The sequence below is a fragment of the Nerophis ophidion genome, linkage group LG10 (genome assembly GCF_033978795.1).
Source record: "Nerophis ophidion isolate RoL-2023_Sa linkage group LG10, RoL_Noph_v1.0, whole genome shotgun sequence".
NCBI lineage: Eukaryota > Metazoa > Chordata > Actinopteri > Syngnathiformes > Syngnathidae > Nerophis > Nerophis ophidion.
In genome coordinates, this window is record NC_084620.1 from 49,631,133 (window position 1) to 49,651,240 (window position 20,108).

At 36.9% G+C, this 20,108-nt stretch overlaps 1 long non-coding RNA gene across 1 annotated transcript; it reads left to right on the forward strand.

Moving 5' to 3' along the window:
* The first annotated feature begins 322 nt into the window (after positions 1-322).
* On the forward strand, positions 323-16,744 carry LOC133559918 (uncharacterized). The gene is made up of 2 exons (XR_009808332.1): positions 323-578; positions 15,135-16,744. It is a non-coding gene; the product is annotated as an uncharacterized LOC133559918 (long non-coding RNA).
* The last annotated feature ends 3,364 nt before the right edge of the window (positions 16,745-20,108 follow it).

Consider the following 20,108-nt stretch of genomic DNA (forward strand, 5'->3'; position numbering starts at 1 on the left):
TTGTCATTAAAAAACAGGTTTAGACAAAAGGTCATACAAAAAAAACAAAACTTTATAACCACAGATAGACCTGAAGTTGATCTAGAGATTTAAGCATTGAATAGAAAAATAAGTAAAATTTATTTGTGACTTATTTTTAACATTTTTATGACTGACACTGGGACCAAACTTGAGGGGCGTCCTAAAGGTCAAAGAAAAATTGATCCATTGTATTGGTTTTGTAAATGAAACATGTCAAAATTGCTGCCGCATGTTTTGATTTCTCAGTGGAAAAGGTTGGGGTTGGCGTCTGGCAAAAGATGAACTCAGACCAAAAGGAAACAGGAGTTTTTGTCCAGGTCGCATCCAGCCATGACTTGCAACACCCGTACGCAACGTTCCCAAACAGGAAGTTTGACAACCTCAGTGGAAAAACAGTAATGAAGGTAATATTCCAGAAATGTTGTGTGAATGCGAGCGTTGTGCGGCGCTGTGCACACGAGTGGAATAGGTGTAGAGACGTTGCGGACTTACTGGAAGATGACACGCAGGCTGAGCTGGCAAGGACAGGCTGGAGGTTTCATATCCAGAAGGAGAGGGTGAGTCAGCGGACATTATTTCATGTCCTGGTGCAGATCTGTCAGACACAAATACAAAATCTAATAATCACACTTTCACATTTTGATTAAAAAATTACAAAACCCAAAAGCAGTGAATTTGTCACGTTGTGTAAATGGTAAATAAAAAGAGAATACAATGACTTGCAAATCCTTTTCAACTTATATTCAATTGAATAGACTTCAAAGACAAGATATTTAACGTTCAAACTGGTGAACTTTGTTATTTTTTGCAAATATTAGCTCATTTGGAATTTGATGCCTGCAACATGATTCAAAAAAGCTGGCACAAGTGACAAAAAAGACTGAAAAAAATTGAGGAATGCTCATCAAACACTTATTTGGAACATCCCACAGGTGAACAGGCTAATTGGGAAAAGGTGGGTGCCATGATCGGGTATAAAAGCAGCTACCATGAAATGCTCAGTCATTCACAAACAAGGACGGGCGAGGGTCTACCCCTTGTCAACAAATGCCTGAGCAAATTGTTTAAGAACAACATTTCTCAACCAGCTATTGCAAGAAATTTAGGGATTTCACAATGTATGATCTGTATAATTATCAAAAGGGTCAGAGAATCTGGAGAAATCACTGCATGTAAGCAGCAAGGCCCGTGCCCTTCGCTCTCTCAGATGGTACTGCATCAAAAAACAATATCAGTGTGTACTGTAAAATGTGGACTGTGAAAACTTTCCAGGAAGTGGTGAAAATATGGCTATGAAAAACTGGGAATTCCTGGAATTTTTTTAAACTTAGTTGTAAACATCCATCCATCCATCCATCTTCTTCCGCTTATCCGAGGTCGGGTCGCGGGGGCAGCAGCCTAAGTAGGGAAGCCCAGACTTCCCTCTCCCCAGCCACTTCGTCTAGCTCTTCCCGGGGGATCCCGAGGCGTTCCCAGGCCAGCCGGGAGACATAGTCTTCCCAACGTGTCCTGGGTCTTCCCCGTGGCCTCCTACCGGTTGGACGTGCCCTAAACACCTCCCTAGGGAGGCGTTCGGGTGGCATCCTGACCAGATGCCCGAAGCACCTCATCTGGCTCCTCTCGATGTGAAGGAGCAGCGGCTTTACTTTGAGTTCCTCCCGGATGACAGAGCTTCTCACCCTATCTCTAAGGGAGAGCCCCGCCACCCAGCGGAGGAAACTCATTTCGGCCGCTTGTACCCGTGATCTTGTCCTTTCGGTCAGAACCCAAAGCTCATGACCATAGGTGAGGATGGGAATGTAGATCGACCGGTAAATTGAGAGCTTTGCCTTCCGGCTCAGCTCCTTCTTCACCACAACAGATCGGTACAACGTCCGCATTACTGAAGACGCCGCACCGATCCGCCTGTCGATCTCACGATCCACTCTTCCCTCACTCGTGAACAAGACTCCTAGGTACTTGAACTCCTCCACTTGGGGCAGGGTCTCCTCCCCAACCCGGAGATGGCACTCCACCCTTTTCTGGGAGAGAACCATGGACTCGGACTTGGAGGTGCTGATTCTCATCCCAGCCGCTTCACACTCGGCTGCGAACCGATCCAGTGAGAGCTGAAGATCCCGGCCAGATGAAGCCAACAGGACCACATCGTCTGCAAAAAGCAGAGACCCAATCCCGCGGCCACCAAACTGGAACCCCTCAATGCCTTGACTGCGCCTAGAAATTCTGTCCATAAAAGTTATGAACAGAATCAGTGACAAAGGGCAACTTTGGCGGAGTCCAACCCTCACTGGAAACGTGTCCGACTTACTGCCAGCAATGCGGACCAAGCTCTGACACTGATCATACAGGGATCGGACTGCCATAATAAGACAGTTCGATACCCCATACTCTCTGAGCACTCCCCACAGGACTTCCCGAGGGACACGGTCGAATGCCTTCTCCAAGTCCACAAAGCACATGTAGACTGGTTGGGCAAACTCCCATGCACCCTCAAGAACCCTGCCGAGAGTATAGAGCTGGTCCACAGTTCCACGACCAGGACGAAAACCACACTGTTCCTCCTGAATCCGAGGTTCGACTATCCGGCGTATGTATGTATATATATATATATATATATATATATATATACATACATATATATATATATTAGGGCTGTGAATCTTTGGGTGTCCCAAGATTCGATTCAATATCGATTGTTGGGTCACGATTCGATAATATATCGATTTTTTCGATTCAACGCGATTCTCGATTCAAAAACAATATTTTTCCGATTCAAAACGATTCTGTATTCATTCAATACCTAGGATTTCAGCAGGATCTACCCCAGTCTGCTGAAGCAGAGTAGTAGATTTAAAAAAAAAAAAAGCTTTTATAATTGTAAAGGACAATATTTTATCAACTGATTGCAATAATATAAATTTGTTTTAACTATTAAACGAACCAAAAATATGACTTATTTTATCTTTGTGAAAACATTGGACACAGTGTGTTGTCAAGCTTATGAGATGCGATGCAAGTGTAAGCCACTGTGACACTATTGTTCTTTTTTATTATTTTTATAAATGTCTAATGATAATGTCAATGAGGGATTTTTAATCACTGCTATGCTGAAATTATAACTAATATTGATACTGTTGTTGATAATCATTTTTGTTTCACTACTTTTGGTTGTTCTGTGTCGTGTTTGTGTCTCCTCTCAATTGCTCTGTTTATTGCAGTTCTGAGTGTTGCTGGGTCAGGTTTGGTTTTGGAATTGGATTGCATTGTTATGGTATTGCTGTGTATTGTTTTGTTGGATCGCTAAAAAAAAAAAAAAAAAATACAAATAAATAAAAATCTATTTTTTTAAAATGAGAATCGATTCTGAATCGCACAACATATTCGATTGGTATTTCCCTCACCCCTACTATATATATATATATATATATATATATATATATATATATATATATATATATATATATATACAAAAACACACGCACATATATAGATATACACACATACATACATAAATACATATGTATGTATACACACATAAATATATACACAAATATATATACAAACACACATGTATATACATACATACATGTATAAATACATACATATACGTATATATTTATACATACGATTGATCCGTGTTAAGGAAAGAATGAATGGGGCCATGTATCGTGAGATTTTGAGCCAAAACCTCCTTCCATCAGTGAGAGCTTTGAATGGTTGACCAAATACTTATTTTCCACCATAATTTACAAATAAATTTTTTAAAATTCCTACAATGTGAATTCCTGGATTTTGTTTTCACATTCTGTCTCTCACAGTTGAAGTGTACCTATGATGAAAATTACAGACCTCTGTCATCATTTTAAGTGGGAGAACTTGCACAATCGGTGGCTGACTAAATACTTTTTTGCACCACTGTACGTATATATAAATATGTAGGTATATATATATACATATATGTGTATATATATACCCACACAAAAATACATACATACATACATATTTATGTATGTACACACACACACAAGCACACATTTTAGTTCAAGCGTACACACACCAAGTAGAGTAGTATAATTTTGCCCTCACACGTTTATTATCTCCTAATTTTTATTCTAGTTGTATTTGTACTTTTTGTATCAATGAATGCATTTTTTCCTTCATATTTGTGTGTTGTTGTTTTTTAAATAATCTTTTTTTTGAGTGGGTGAAAACTGAAGCGAGCGATGTCACGGTCAAAGTGTGGAAATATGGCACCGCCTTTGAAAACACAACGGAAATATTTCAGAATAATTCCCACAAATGTGGTATTTGGGTACATTTTAATTATACTGACGTGGTGTTTTAGTGATTGTTTCCTTGTTTAAAAAAACCCAACAACAACCGTATAACAACGGACCAGTCTTTTGAACGGTTCTTTGACGAGAACAGCTCTTAAAAAAGCTTAAATCCCACTCCTAACCTGGCAAGCCTTTGCCAGAATACAAGCCTGTTCATGACTTAGCTATCTTGCCAAGTCCTCCACACGCCCAACACCACAACTTTGTCTCCAGAAATCAGCAGAGTTCAGCTTATGTCAGAGGCCTGCAGCTGTTGCCCCAGTGGTGGACACTGCCAAGCATTTGCTCCTCATCACTGCCACGTATCAAATTAGCAAGACCTATACTTCCAAACTCGGTCAGACAACTTTGCCAGATATCTCTGCAAGACTCTGCCGCGACGTCGTCAGACAGTAAATGAGATGCATATGAAAGAGTCGATGCGTTGGGTGCGGAGAGAAAATGCGGGTCACATTCTCCCTGTGGTTCTGTCATAAATCTGCTTACACAACATCAGACGTCTGCTAATATTAACACGCTGCATTGTGCGTTGTTGCGTTCCCTCAAGTACAACGTCAGCACTCGGCCTGGAAGATGCTTCACTTCCACCCTGACCCGAAAGTGCCAAAATGTACCATATTTTCCGGACCATAGGGCGCACCGGATTATTAAAAGCGTTACTAAAACGGCCTTCTTTCATCTCCGTAATATCGCTAAAATTCGCTCCATTCTGTCCACTAAAGACGCTGAGATCATTATCCATGCGTTTATTACGTCTCGTCTCGATTACTGTAACGTATTATTTTCGGGTCTCCCCATGTCTAGCATTAAAAGATTACAGTTGGTACAAAATGCGGCTGCTAGACTTTTGACAAGAACAAGAAAGTTTGATCACATTACGCCTGTACTGGCTCACCTGCACTGGCTTCCTGTGCACTTAAGATGTGACTTTAAGGTTTTACTACTTACGTATAAAATACTACACGGTCTAGCTCCATCCTATCTTGCCGATTGTATTGTTCCATATGTCCCGGCAAGAAATCTGCGTTCAAAGGACTCCGGCTTATTAGTGATTCCCAAAGCCCAAAAAAGTCTGTGGGCTATAGAGCGTTTTCATTTCGGGCTCCAGTACTCTGGAATGCCCTCCCGGTAAAAGTTCGAGATGCCACCTCAGTAGAAGCATTTAAGTCTCACCTTAAAACTCATTTGTATACTCTAGCCTTTAAATAGACTCCCTTTTTAGACCAGTTGATCTGCCGTTTCTTTTCTTTTTCTCCTATGTCCCACTCTCCCTTGTGGAAGGGGTCCGGTCCGATCCGGTGGCCATGTACTGCTCGCCTGTGTATCGGCTGGGGACATCTCTGCGCTGCTGATCCTCCTCCGCTTGGGATGTTTTCCTGCTGGCTCCGCTGTGAACGGGACTCTCGCTGCTGTGTTGGATCTGCTTTGGACTGGACTCTTGCGACTGTGTTGGATCCATTATGGATTGAACTTTCACAGTATCATGTTAGTCCCGCTCGACATCCATTGCTTTCCTCCTCTCCAAGGTTCTCATAGTCATCATTGTCACCGACGTCCCACTGGGTGTGAGTTTTCCTTGCCCTTATGTGGGCCTACCGAGGATGTCGTAGTGGTTTGTGCAGCCCTTTGAGACACTAGTGATTTAGGGCTATATAAGTAAACATTGATTGATTGATTATAAGGCGCACTGACGATAAGCGGGTCTAGTCAGGTCTATTTTAATACATAAGGCGCACCCGGTTATAAGACGCATTAAAGAGGTCATTTATTTTTTAAATTTTATTCCAGCTTCTCAGGCAAATCATATAGTAAAGTTGATGTAGATGCCCATATCGTCTGTTCAGATTTACTTTGCAAAAGAGAAGTGTAGGATACTTCTCTTGTTGCCTATTTATATCATCATTTGGTGCAGCAGGGTCGGAGCAGGAGAGGATGGAAAGAGGAAAAAAAGGAAGACAAAAGGGGAAATTGTGGGGACAAGAGCCAGGGATAAGACAGAGAGACAAAAACAACAACAACAGCAAAAACAACAACAACAACAACAACAAAAATAGAGCAACATCAGTAAATAGGATATGTACAAATATGATGGTAAAAGTGATAGCAAAGAAGCAGTTAGTGAAAAAAATAATAATACAGAAATGACAATGAGCATTTTTACACTACAAATGGATCCGTACCGGCTTCACGGTGGGAGAGGGGTTAGTGCGTCTGCCTCACAATACGAAGTTCCTGCAGTCCTGGGTTCAAATCCAGGCTCGGGATCTTTCTGTGTGGAGTTTGCATGTTCTCCCCGTGAATGCGTGGGTTCCCTCCGGGTACTCCGGCTTCCTCCCACCTCCAAAGACATGCACCTGGGGATAGATTGATTGGCAACACTAAATTGGCCCTAGTGTGTGAATGTGAGTGTGAATGTTGTCTGTCTATCTGTGTTGGCCCTGCAATGAGGTGGCGACTTGTCCAGGGTGTACCCCGTCTTCCGCCCGATTGTAGCTGAGATAGGCGCCAGCGCCCCCCGCGACTCCGAAAGGGAATGAGCGGTAGACAATGGATGGATGGATCCATACCATAGGTGTCAAACTCTAGCCCGCCGTGTAATTTCATTTGGCCTTGAGGCAGTATGAAAGTAACATTAGAGCTGGCCCACCGGTTTTATACAGCTAATACTCACCACTAATACTCATATTTGCCAACCCTCCCGATTTTCCCGGACTCCCAAATTACCCCTCCCAAAAATCTCCCGGGGTAGACATTCTCCCGAATTTCTCCTCATTTCTCCCCGGACGACAATATTGGGGGCGTGCATTAACGGCACTGCCTTTAGCGTCCTCTACAACCTGTCGTCACGTCCGCTTTTCCTACATAGAAATAGCTTGCCAACCCAGTCGCATAATATATGCGGCTTTTACACACGCACACAAGTGAATGCAATGCATACTTGTTCAACAGCCATACAGGTCACACTGAGGGTGGCCGTATAAACAACTTTATCAATCTTACAAATATGCACCACACTGTGAACCCACACCAAACAAGAATAACAAACACATTTCGGGAGAACATCCACAGCGTAACACAACATAAACACAAGAGAACAAATACCCAGAACCCATTGCAGCACTAACTCTTCCGGGACGCTACAATACACCCCCCCCCCAAGCAATAATTAAGGTTTTACTCATGCACTTTCTCTTGCTACTTCAAGGCTTGAATGTTTGATTAATTTGTTATTGTTATTTTATTTGCAAATTTATTATTAGCCTGTGGAAAAAGTTTATTTTGATATTTACCTCAATGGGCTGCAAATAGAAAAGAGGCATTCCATTTTTATTTAAATTGTATTTGATATGCCATTGATATCGTTTAATGATTATTATTTAAAACTCGATTTTACATGTTACCATAATGTTAGATAAGCCTTGCTTGTTCAATATTCAATGCAAAACTTGTTTGGGTCCCTATTAAAAGGTTCATTTGTTCAACCTTGGCCCGTGGCTCTGTTCAGTTTTAAATTTTGGCCCACTCTGTATTTGAGTTTGACACCCCTGATCTATACAAATACCAATAGAAATAGCGCTATTGACAATGAACAATGCCAATTATTTACCTTTATTATCAACAATACAGTTGTTCAAATGCAACAATACATGTACATAATGATAACTAGAGATACAAAATAAAGCAGAAAAATGGAGGGGGGAAAAAGACGCAACCTATATTAACCTTGTAGATTGTTATAGTAACAATAGGTTAAGCTTTGTCAGTGTGCCATGTGTTACCCAGTTTATTTTATTTTCTAAATGTAAAAGATTTCCTTATGGTGTACATAACATGTAATGGTGGTTCTTTGGTCAAAATGTTGCATAGATGATCTTCAAGGCGCTTTCTGACAGTCGCTTCAGGATGCGCTGTTTTGTGGGCGGTTTTTTGATTGATTGAAACGTTTATTAGTAGATTGCACAGTACAGTGCGTATTCCGTACGAATGACCACTAGATGGGAACACCCCGATAAGTTTTTCAACTTGTTTAAGTCGGGATCCGCGTTAATCAGTTCATGGTAATTCACGGTCTTATTTATATGGCTCAGCTTCGGCACAGTCTTCTCCCCGTCATCTGTGTTGTAGCGGTGTAGCGTGCAAGGACGGGAGTGGAAGATGTGTCAAAAGATGGCGCTAACTGTTTTAATGACATTCAGACTTTACTTCAATCAATAACGGAGCCGCATCTCCTCATCCGGAAACAACAACAACAACTCCGGAAATGTGTCCCGTGGAAAAACCTTCCGACCGGAACTCTATAACAAGTAAAGTTCTTCGGGTGAATAATGTAAACTCACTACACCAGGGGTGCCCATTACGTCGATCGCGAGCTACCAGTCGACCGCGGGGGGTGTGTCAGTCGATCTCCAGCCAGGCTTTTAAAAAAAATAGACCTAAAAATTAGTGATCATCAATCTTCACCAAGACGTCACTTAAATGACATTCACGGTACCGGAGGGTCTTGTGAGATGACGCTGGCTGCTGCAAGATCATTATTATGAAAATATGACCGAGAGGAAGGCGAGAAACACTTTTTATTTCAACAGACTCTCGCGCCGTACCTTCCGTCAAAACTCTAAAGGCCGACTGCACATTTCCTATCTTCACAATAAAAGCCCTGCTTCATGCTGCCTGCGCTAACTAAATACAGAGTCTCGGAAAACTGGCGTGTACAAGCGATCCCTCAGAAAGCTGGCGTGCACATCACTTGTGCACGCCAGCTTTCCGAGACTCTTATTTAGTTAGCGCAGGCAGCATGAAGCAGGGCTTTTATTGTGAAGATAGGAAATGTGCAGTCGGCCTTAAGAGTTTTGACGGAAGGGACGGCGCGAAAGTCTGTTGAAATAAAAAGTGTTTCTCGCCTTCCTCTCTGTCATCTTTTTATAATAACGAACTGGCAGCAGCCAGCGTCATCTCACAAGACCCTCGGGCGCCGTGAATGTCAATCAAGCAAGCTACGGAATTTTCCGCCAATGTTTTTCTTGTAAAGTGTATGGAAGCTGGATGAATTAGATGCCAAAAACCAACCACTTTCATGTGGTATTGTACAGAAAGGACAACTTTTTTTCTCCTCCATTTGAAAATGTGGGCGTTATCATCATTACTGTCTGATTCCAATCAATGCAAGTCATCAGAATCAGGTAATACACCAACTTATATTCTTGTCTTTGTGAAAGAAAGACATCTATATGTGTTACACATGCTTGTAATATCATTAAACACATTTAACTTGTTTACAAAAATGTCTCTTTCATAAATAAATAAATATAAATGATATATATAAATGAGGTAGATCCCCTCGAGTTGGTCAATTGAAAAGTAGCTCGCCTGCAGAAAAAGTGTGGGCACCCCTGCACTACACCATTATGTTTTAGCGCTTTCATGGCGAGTTTACAGACAAATATAAGTAAAAACTTTACACTACTTTATATTACAAATGGCAACAGCGGAGGATGAATGCCCCATCCATCCATTTAATACCGCTTGTCCCTTTTTTTGGGGTGGCGGGGGTTTCTGGAGCCTATCTCAGCTACAATCAGGCGGAAGACAGTGTATACCCTGGACAAGTCGCCACCTCATCGCAGGGCCAATACAATCCCATATCAATAGAGAAAAAGAAGAAGCTCATCGACTACACGGACTACAAAGGCGGACGCGTGCATATTTTCAGGACTTATGCAGATCCCAAATACATATCAGCAGGTACCATAAGGTAAGAAAAGTTGCTTTTGCATAATATTGTGAAACAAAACAGCAAATAATATGTCTTACCTTATACACACACTATAATAATACTCCTTTGTTGGAGCACAGTACAATCCATCAAGCGGTGCGGCTTCATAGCTTATCAAAGTCGTACTAAAACATCCATCCATCCATTTTCTACCGCTTGTCCCTTTCGGGGTCGCTAGAGTCTATTTCAGTTGCATTCGGGCGGAAGGCGGCGTACACCCTGTACAATTCGCCACCTCATCGCAGGGCCAACACAGATAGACAACATTCACACACTAGGAACCATTTAGTGTTGCCATTCAACCTATCTCCAGGTGCGTGCCATTTTGATGGATTTTTGAGCGCCGTGTGTAATGTTTTATATTTTCAATGGAAGATATACAATTTGTGTTATTGTTTACTTGAGTCATATTGAAGTGTATACATATCTCGTATGTGTGACAGCCATCTACTGTTCACACTTATTACACCATGTACTAAATAAAATTGATTTGAGGACGGTAAGCACAACCAAAATTATTCCGTCCATTAGGCGCGCCGTGGAGTTTTGAGGAAATGAAAGGCTTTTAAGTGCGCCTTATAGTCCGAAAAATATGGTATGCTCATGTAGTTGGCCTCTTCCCTCCAAGCATCTTTGCATTAGCACGCGAGTTAGCGGCACATGTCAACACTTAAAATACTAAAATTAGGCCCTTCTGCGGCTCCCTTTTCCCACTAAAATACGGTTCTCCCTGTGTTTCCACCAAAAACTACTCAGGTAGATTTAGTTCTTCAGGAACCTTTCAGAGTTCCTCCAAGTGAACCGGGACTTTTCCAAACGACCTTTACTAAGTAACCGTGTTGTCGAACGCTGATTAGTTGAACACCGTTGGGGGCGTTCCTAAAACTTTATTTTTCAAACAAAACCTTGCAGAGTAAAGTTATGTGAGATGACTTGTTTTTTTCTTATTTAAAGGAGAGGACAGTCGAAACTTTTGTGGAGCATCTTAGTGCTGAAGAACGCTGATCAGTGAAACTATCTTAGTGTTTTTACGCAGCCGTAGTCTTTAAACTATACTAAGTAGTTTTCTAAACTTTCACTTTATTACGCGAAGCTACGAGACGTGAACGGACTCTTTGAAACATATTTACTGAGGAGTGTGAAGTCGGATTCCAAGCTTCAACCTCAACTGCTTACTACTCGGACTTTGTTGGATAAATGTTAAATAAAGGAGGCAGCACACGAGTGAATTTAAGTTAAATATCATCAAATTTGAACTACTTACTTTATTACGTGTTATAAAAAGTCAGTAACACTCAATTTGTGTAGTTGCTAGCCTCAACCCCAGTGAACAGAATGCTAATACTAAAAACCAAACACTTAAGTCGATGTGTTCGTGTTGTCAGCGTGAAATAAACACTGGCATTTATTATTGATATACTGTTATTTACAGATAAACACTGACATTTACTATTTACATATTGTTATCTACAGATATCACTGAAATTTTTATTGATATTTTGTTATTTACAGGTAAACACTGAAATGTATTATTTGTATATTGTTATTTACAGATAAACACTGACATTATTTATATATTGTTATTTACAAATAAACACTGGCATATATTTATATAGTGTCACTTACGGTTAAACACTGACATTTATTATTGACATATTGTTATTTACAGATAAACACTGACATTTATTATTGATATTTTGTTATTGACAGATAAACACTGACATTTATTATTGATGTATTGTTTTTTTTACACATAAACAATGACATTTATTAGTTATACATTGTTATTTAAGGATAAACAGTGACATTTATTATTTACATATTGTTTTTTTACAGATAAACACTGACATTTATTATTTTTACATTGTTATTTATAAATAAACACTGACATTTTATTGATATATCGTTATTTACAGATAAACACCGACATTACTGATATTTTTTGAATTATTATTGACATTTATTGTTGATATATTGTTTTTTTTTAGAGATAAACACTGACATTTATTATTTATACATTATTATTTAGAGATAAACACTGACATATTATTGAATAGTTATTTACAGATAAACACTAACATTTATTATCGATATACTGTTTTTTTTACAGATAAACACTGACATTCATTAAATATACATTGTTATTTACAGATAAACACCGACGTCCCACTGGGTGTGAGTTTTGCTTGCCCTTATGTGGGCCCTACAGAGGATGTTGTAGTGGTTTGTGTTGTGGTTTGTGCAGCCCTTTGAGACACTAGTGATTTAGGGCTATATAAATAATCATTGATTGATTGATTGTTATTTACAGATAAACACTGACATTATTTATATATTGTTATTTACAAATAAACACTGACATATATTTATATTTGTTATTTACAAATAAACACTGACATTTATTTACATATTGTCACTTACGGTTAAACACTGACATTTATTATGTATATATTGTTATTTACAGATGAACACTGACATTTATTATTTATGTATTGTTATTTACGGATAAACACTGACATTTATTATTTATATGTTGTTATTTAAAGATAAACACTGACATGTATTATGTATACATTGTTACTAACAGTTAAACACTGACATTTATTTTTGATATATTGTTATTAAACAGCTAAAAACTGACATTTATCATTTGTAGATTTTTATTTACAGTTAAACACTGACATTTATTATTTATGTATTGTTATTTACAGATAAACACTGACATTTATTATTTATACATTGTTATTTACAGATAAACACTGACATTATTGATAATTTGTTATTTACAGATAAACACTGACATTTATTATTGATATACTGTTCTTTTACAGATAAACACTGACATTTATTATTCATACATTGTTATATACAGATAAACACTGACACATTATTGATATATTGTTATTTACAGATAAACACTGATATTATATATATTTTGTTATTTACAGATAAACGCTGACATTTATTATTGATATACCGTTTTTTTACAGATAAACACTGACATTTATTATTTATTCATTGTTATCTACGGATAAACACTGACAATTATTATTTATACATTGTTATTTACGGATAAACACTGACATTTATTATTTATATATTTTTATTTTCAGATAAACATTGACATTTATTATTTATATATTGTTTTTTACAGATAAACACTGACATTATTTATATATTGTTATTTACAAATAAACACTGACTTTTATTATTTTTATTTACAGCTAAACACTGACATTTATTATTGATATATGGTTATTTACAGGTAAACACTAACATTTATTATTTATATGTTGTTATTTACAGATAAACACTGACATGTATTATTTATATATTGTTACTAACAGTTAAACATTGACATTTATTTTCGATATATTATTATTAAACAGCTAAAAACTGACACTTATCATTTGTAGATTTTTATTTACAGTTAAACACTGACATTTATTATTGATATATTGTTATTTTCAGATAAACATTGACATTTATTATTTATATATTGTTATTTACAGATAAACGCTGACATTATTTATATATTGTTATTTACAAATAAACACTGACATTTATTATTTGTAGATTTTTATTTACAGGTAAACACTGACATTTATTATTTATATGTTGTTATTTAAAGATAAACACTGACATGTATTATTTATATATTGTTACTAACAGTTAAACACTGACATTTATTTTTGATATATTGTTATTAAACAGCTAAAAACTGACATTTATCATTTGTAGATTTTTATTTACAGTTAAACACTGACATCTATTATTGATATATTGTTATTTACAGCTAAAAACTGACATTTATTATTTGTACATTTTTATTTACAACTAAACACTGACATTTATTATTGATATATCATTTACAGAAAACACTGACATTTATTATTGATATGTTTTTACAGATAAACACTGACACCTTTCATTTATACATTGTTATTTACGGATAAACACAGACATTTATATTGATATATTGTTATTTACAGATAAACACTGAAATTTGTCATTTATATATTGTTATTTACAGATAAAACGGACATTTTCATTGATAATTTGTTATTTACAGGTAAACACTGACATTTCTTATTGATATATTGTTATTTACAGATAAAGACTGACATTTCTTATTAATATATTGTTATTTACAGATCAACACTGACATTTCTTGTTGATATATTATTATTTACAGATAAACACTGACATTTCTTATTGGTGTATTATTATCTACGGATACACTGACATTTCTTATTGATATATTGTTATTTACAGATTAACGCTGACATTTATTATTTTGTTATTTACAGATAAACACTGACTTTTCTTATTGATGTATTGTTATTTACAGATAAAACACTGACATTTCCTATTGATATATTGTTATTTACAGATAAACACTGACCTTTATTATTTATACAATTATTATTTACAGATAAACACTGACATGTATTATTGATATATTGTTATTTACAGGAAAACACTGACATTTCTTATTGATATATTGTTATTTACAGATAAACACTGACCTTTATTATTTATACATTGTTATTTACAGAAAAACACTGACATGTATTTTTTATATATAGTTATTTACAGATAAACACTGATATTTATTATTGAAATTTTGTTATTTACAGATAAACACTGACATTTATTATTTTGATATATACAGATAAACAATCACGTTTCTTATTGATATGTAGTTATTTACAGATAAACACAGACATTTCTTATTGATATATTGTTATTTACAGATAAAAACTGACCTTTATTATTCATACTTTTTTTTTACAGATAAACATTGACATGTATAATTGATATATTGTTATTTACAGGTAAACACTGACATTTATTATGTATATATTGTTATTTACAGATAAACACTGACATTTATTATGTATGTATTGTTTTTTACAGATAAACACTGACATTTATTATTTATACATTGTTATTTACAGACAAACACTGACACATATTATTTATCTATTGTTTTTTTACAGTTAAACAACGACATTTAGCCTGAAGTTCCTGAACTGGACAACAAATTTCGCTTATCGGCCTGCCTGACTACAAATGATGGATATCGGCCCAGAAAAGACCATATGGGTCCATCTCTATGAAAGATGGTGCAGCATGTTTGGGGGATGAGGGTTACAAAACCCTGAAAAAGTCAATGAGTCACCTCCAAAGATACGTTCAGATATGTGAGCTCTGCTCCCTGATGAGTCCAGACGCTATTTTCATCTGCTTGTGTCATTTCTCCAACAACACCAGACGGACACACAAAAGACAAACCATGATAACTGAAGGCTACCATGTATAACCTAGTCAATACAGTACAACCAACTTGTGTTAGGGGCCACATAAATTTCTCCCGCAGAAAAAAGTCGTATTATCCCAGCAGGCACAAGGAAATGATACAACGTTGATTACACGTACATGTCCTTTAACACGGACTTTGCAACAACATTGAAAAATAGTTTTATCTGTAGATTGAGACAACGTTGGTGTCTAACATTGGTTCCATGTTGTTGGTTGGGAAATGATCAAATTTCAACGGTCGAATCGACGTCACAACCCAACATTGATTAACCGTCATCAAAAAGCGTGTTGTTTCAATGTTGTATTTGTGTTGTAGAATATTGGTTGGAGAATGACCGAATTTCAACATCATATCAAAATCACAAACCAACATTGATTAAACGTTGTCAAAAAGCATGTTTTTTCAACGTTATATTTGTGTTGTAGAATATTGGTTGGGAAATTATCAAAATTCAACGGTCAAATCAACGTCACAACCTGGCATTGAATAAACGTAGTCAAAAATCATGTTGTTTCAACGTTGTATTTGTGTTGTAGAATATTGGTTGGGGAATTACCAAAATTCAATGGTCAAATCAACGTAACAACCCAACATTGAATAAACTTTGTCAAACAGCATGTTGTTTCAACGTTGTATTTGTGTTGTAGAATATTGGTTGGAAAATGACCAAATTTCAATGATCCAGTTAACGTCACAAACTGACATTAAATAAACATACCGTAGTCAAAAAAATGATGTTGTTTCAACATTGTATTTGTGCTATTGGAGATTGGTTGGGAAATGACCAATTTTCAACGGTCAAATCATCGTCAGAACCCAACATTGAATAAACGTCGTCAAAAGGCATGTTGTTTCAACATTAGGTTTGTGTTGTAGGGTATTGATTGGGAAATGACCAAAATTCGATGTCAAATCAACGTCACCACCCAACATTGAATATACATCGTCCAAAAGAATGTTGTTTCAACGTTGTACTTGTGTTATAAAATATTGGTTAAAAGATGACCAAATTTCAATCTTCAAATCATCGTCACAACCTGACATTGAATAAATGTTGTCAAAAGCATGTCGTTTCAACGTTGTATTTGTGTTGTACAATATTGGTGGGCAAATAACTAAATGTCAACGGTCAAATCAACGTCAAAAACCATCATTGAATAAATGTTGTCAAAAAGCATGTTTTTCTAATGTTGTATTTGTGTTGTAAAATATTGGTTGGGAAATGACCAAATTTTAATGTCGAATCAATATCGGAACCTGACATTGAATAAAAGTTGTCAAAAAGTATGTTGTTTTAACGTTGTATTTGTGTTGTATTGGTTGGGAAATTACCAAATTCCATCGTCATATCCAAATCAAAACCCAATATTGATTAAACGTTGTCAAAAGGTATGTTTCAATATTGTATTTGTGTTGTTGGATATTGGTTGGGAAATGACTCAATTTCAACGGTCAAATCAACGTCAGAACCCAACGTTGAATAAACGTTATCAAAAAGCATGTTGTTTCAACGTTGTATTTGTGTTGTAGAATGTTGGTTGGGAAAATTACCAAATTTCAATGTCAAACCAACATCAGAACCTGACAGTGAATAAACATTGTATAAAAGTATGTTGTTTCAAGGTTGTATTTGTGTTGTAGAATATTGGTTGGGAAATGACCAAATTTCAACGTCATATCAAAATCACAACCCAACATTGATTAATCGTTGTCAAAAAGCATGTTGTTCTGATGTTGTATTTGTATTGTAGACTATTGGTTGGGAAAAGACCAAATTTCAATGGTTAAATCGAAGTCGTCAAAAAGCATTTTGTTTGAACGTTGTATTTGTGTTGTAAAATATTGGTTGGGAAATTACCAAATTTCAATGTCAAATCAACATCGGAACCTGACATTGAATAAACGTCGTCAAAAAGCATGTTGATTCAACATTGTATTTGTGTTGTATTGGTTGGGAAATTACCAAATTTAAACATCATATCAAAATCACAAACCATTATATGTCCTCAAAAGGCATGTTGTTTCAACGTTGCATTTGTGTTGTAGGATATTGGTTGGGAAATAACTACATTTCAACGGTCAAATCAACGTCAGAACCCAACGTTGAATAAACGTTATCAAAAAGCATGTTGTTTCAACGTTGTATTTGTGTTGTAGAATGTTGGTTGGGAAAATGACCACATTTTGATGTCAAATCAACATCGGAACCTGACGGTGAATAAACGTTGTCAAAAAGTATGTTGTTTCAAGATTGTATTTGTGTTGTAGAATATTGGTTGGGAAATGACCAAATTTCAATGTCAAATCAACATCGGAGCCTGACAGTGAATAAACGTTGTCAAAAAGTATGTTGTTTCAAGGTTGTATTTGTGCTGTAGAATGTTGGTTGCAAAATGACCAAATTTCAATGTCAAATCAACATCGGAACCTGACAGTGAATAACCGTTATCAAAAAGCATGTTGTTTCAACATTGTATTTGTGTTGTACAATGTTGGTCGGGAAATGACCATATTTCAACGGTCAAATCAACGTCAGAACCCAATATTGAACAAACGTTATTAAAAAGCATGTTATTTCAACGTTGTATTTGTGTTGTAGAATGTTGGTTGCAAAATGACCAAATTTCAATGTCAAATCAACATCGCAACCTGACAGTGAATAAACGTTGTCAAAGAGTATGTTGTTTCAACGTTGTATTTGTGTTGTAGAATGTTAGTTGCAAAATGACCAAATTTCAATGTCATATCAACATCGGAACCTGACAGTGAATAACGTTATCAAAAAGCATGTTGTTTCAACGTTGTATTTGTGTTGTAGAATGTTGGTTGGGAAATGACCATATTTCAACGGTCAAATCAACGTCAGAACCCAATATTGAACAAACGTTATTAAAAAGCATGTTGTTTCAACGTTGTATTCGTGTTGTAGAATGTTGGTTGCAAAATGAACAAATTTCAATGTCAAAACAACATCGCAACCTGACAGTGAATAAATGTTGTCAAAAAGTATGTTGTTTCAACGTTGTATTTGTGTTGTAGAATGTTAGTTGCAAAATGACCAAATTTCAATGTCATATCAACATCGGAACCTGACAGTGAATAACGTTATCAAAAAGCATGTTGTTTCAACGTTGTATTTGTGTTGTAGAATGTTGGTTGGGAAATGACCATATTTCAACGGTCAAATCAACGTCAGAACCCAATATTGAACAAACATTATTAAAAAGCATGTTATTTCAACGTTGTATTTGTGTTGTAGAATGTTAGTTGCAAAATGACCAAATTTCAATGTCATATCAACATCGGAACCTGAGAGTGAATAACGTTGTCAAAAAGTATTTTGTTTCAACGTTGTATTTGTGTTGTAGAATGTTGGTTGCAAAATGAACAAATTTCACTGTCAAATCAACATCGCAACCTGACAGTGAATAAACGTTGTCAAAAAGTATGTTGTTTCAAGGCTGTATTTGTGTTGTAGAATATTGGTTGGGAAATGACCGAAATTCAACGGTCAAATCAACATCGGAACCTGACATTGAATAAACGTTGTCAAAAAGCATGTTGTTTCAACGTTCTCGAGGTTGATATAGCGTGTCATTTTGCATCCCCAAACAGTCTTTTGACTCCATATGGCGGCCACTGATAAACATTTGCCGTCGGTGAAATTGATGATATGAAGAAAAAAAGAACGTTTGCTCGCAATTCATGTTTGCTGTTTCTGTGCTGTAATTAATACGTGTAATCAGGAACAAGCTGTTTTTGCAGCAACTTTTTTGTTTGTTTTTTGAGAATCGCAGCAAGCTACAGTGCAAGCAGCTTGCTACGTCAAAGCCGTGGGCTTGCAAGCTCAGGCGTGTCTCTACGACTTCCAAGGAATTGCGGAAGATGGTTTACCGAGGTGACAGGGTTTTGTCCGTGCTCCAAATGACATTGCCAGTGACTTACCTCCTCTCGGGTATGTGCAGGCCGCTGGAGGCGGGCGGGTGTCCGGTGATCAGAGCGGCGGGTGGAGGGGCCACTGGCGCCCGCTTCAAACGGGGAAAACATGGCGACACCACGGGAGAAACGGCGTTTTAGTGCGAGAGGTTGAGCACGCTCACCCCGGGGATGGCATGTAGAGGACGGTCTTGACCTCCGCCAGGATATGTCAGGGTGCGGAGGGTCGACCCTGTCAAGAGGACAAGAAGTCAAAACAAATCAAAGCCCTTTAAAGAGAACAAAGAAGTGCTTTTAGCCACAAAAAAGTTGAAAAATACCTTTTAATTTCTGTGCTTGAGAAATGTTTCGATTACTTTTTCTCCAGACTTCTGTTTGATATTGTCATTACTGCCACAAGTGGTGGAAGAATGTATTACAACTGAGTACCGCTAAGGCCTATACCAGGGTGTCCAAAGTGCGGCCCGCGGGTAATTTTTTAACTGCTCTAAGCACATTCTAAAAATACGATTAAAAAAATAAAAAACAGAAAAAGTGGTATAAAAGAGTAAACAGGTGAAATGTGACAAGAAAATGGTGCATTGTTTACTCTAATAACACAAAGCTGCCATGCAGGCTGTTATTTTCTTTAAAAAAATAAATAACTAATCAAAATCAATGTCACATTAAATGTTCCATTTTGAGATATTTTGGGGGGAAAAATGTTGCATATTTT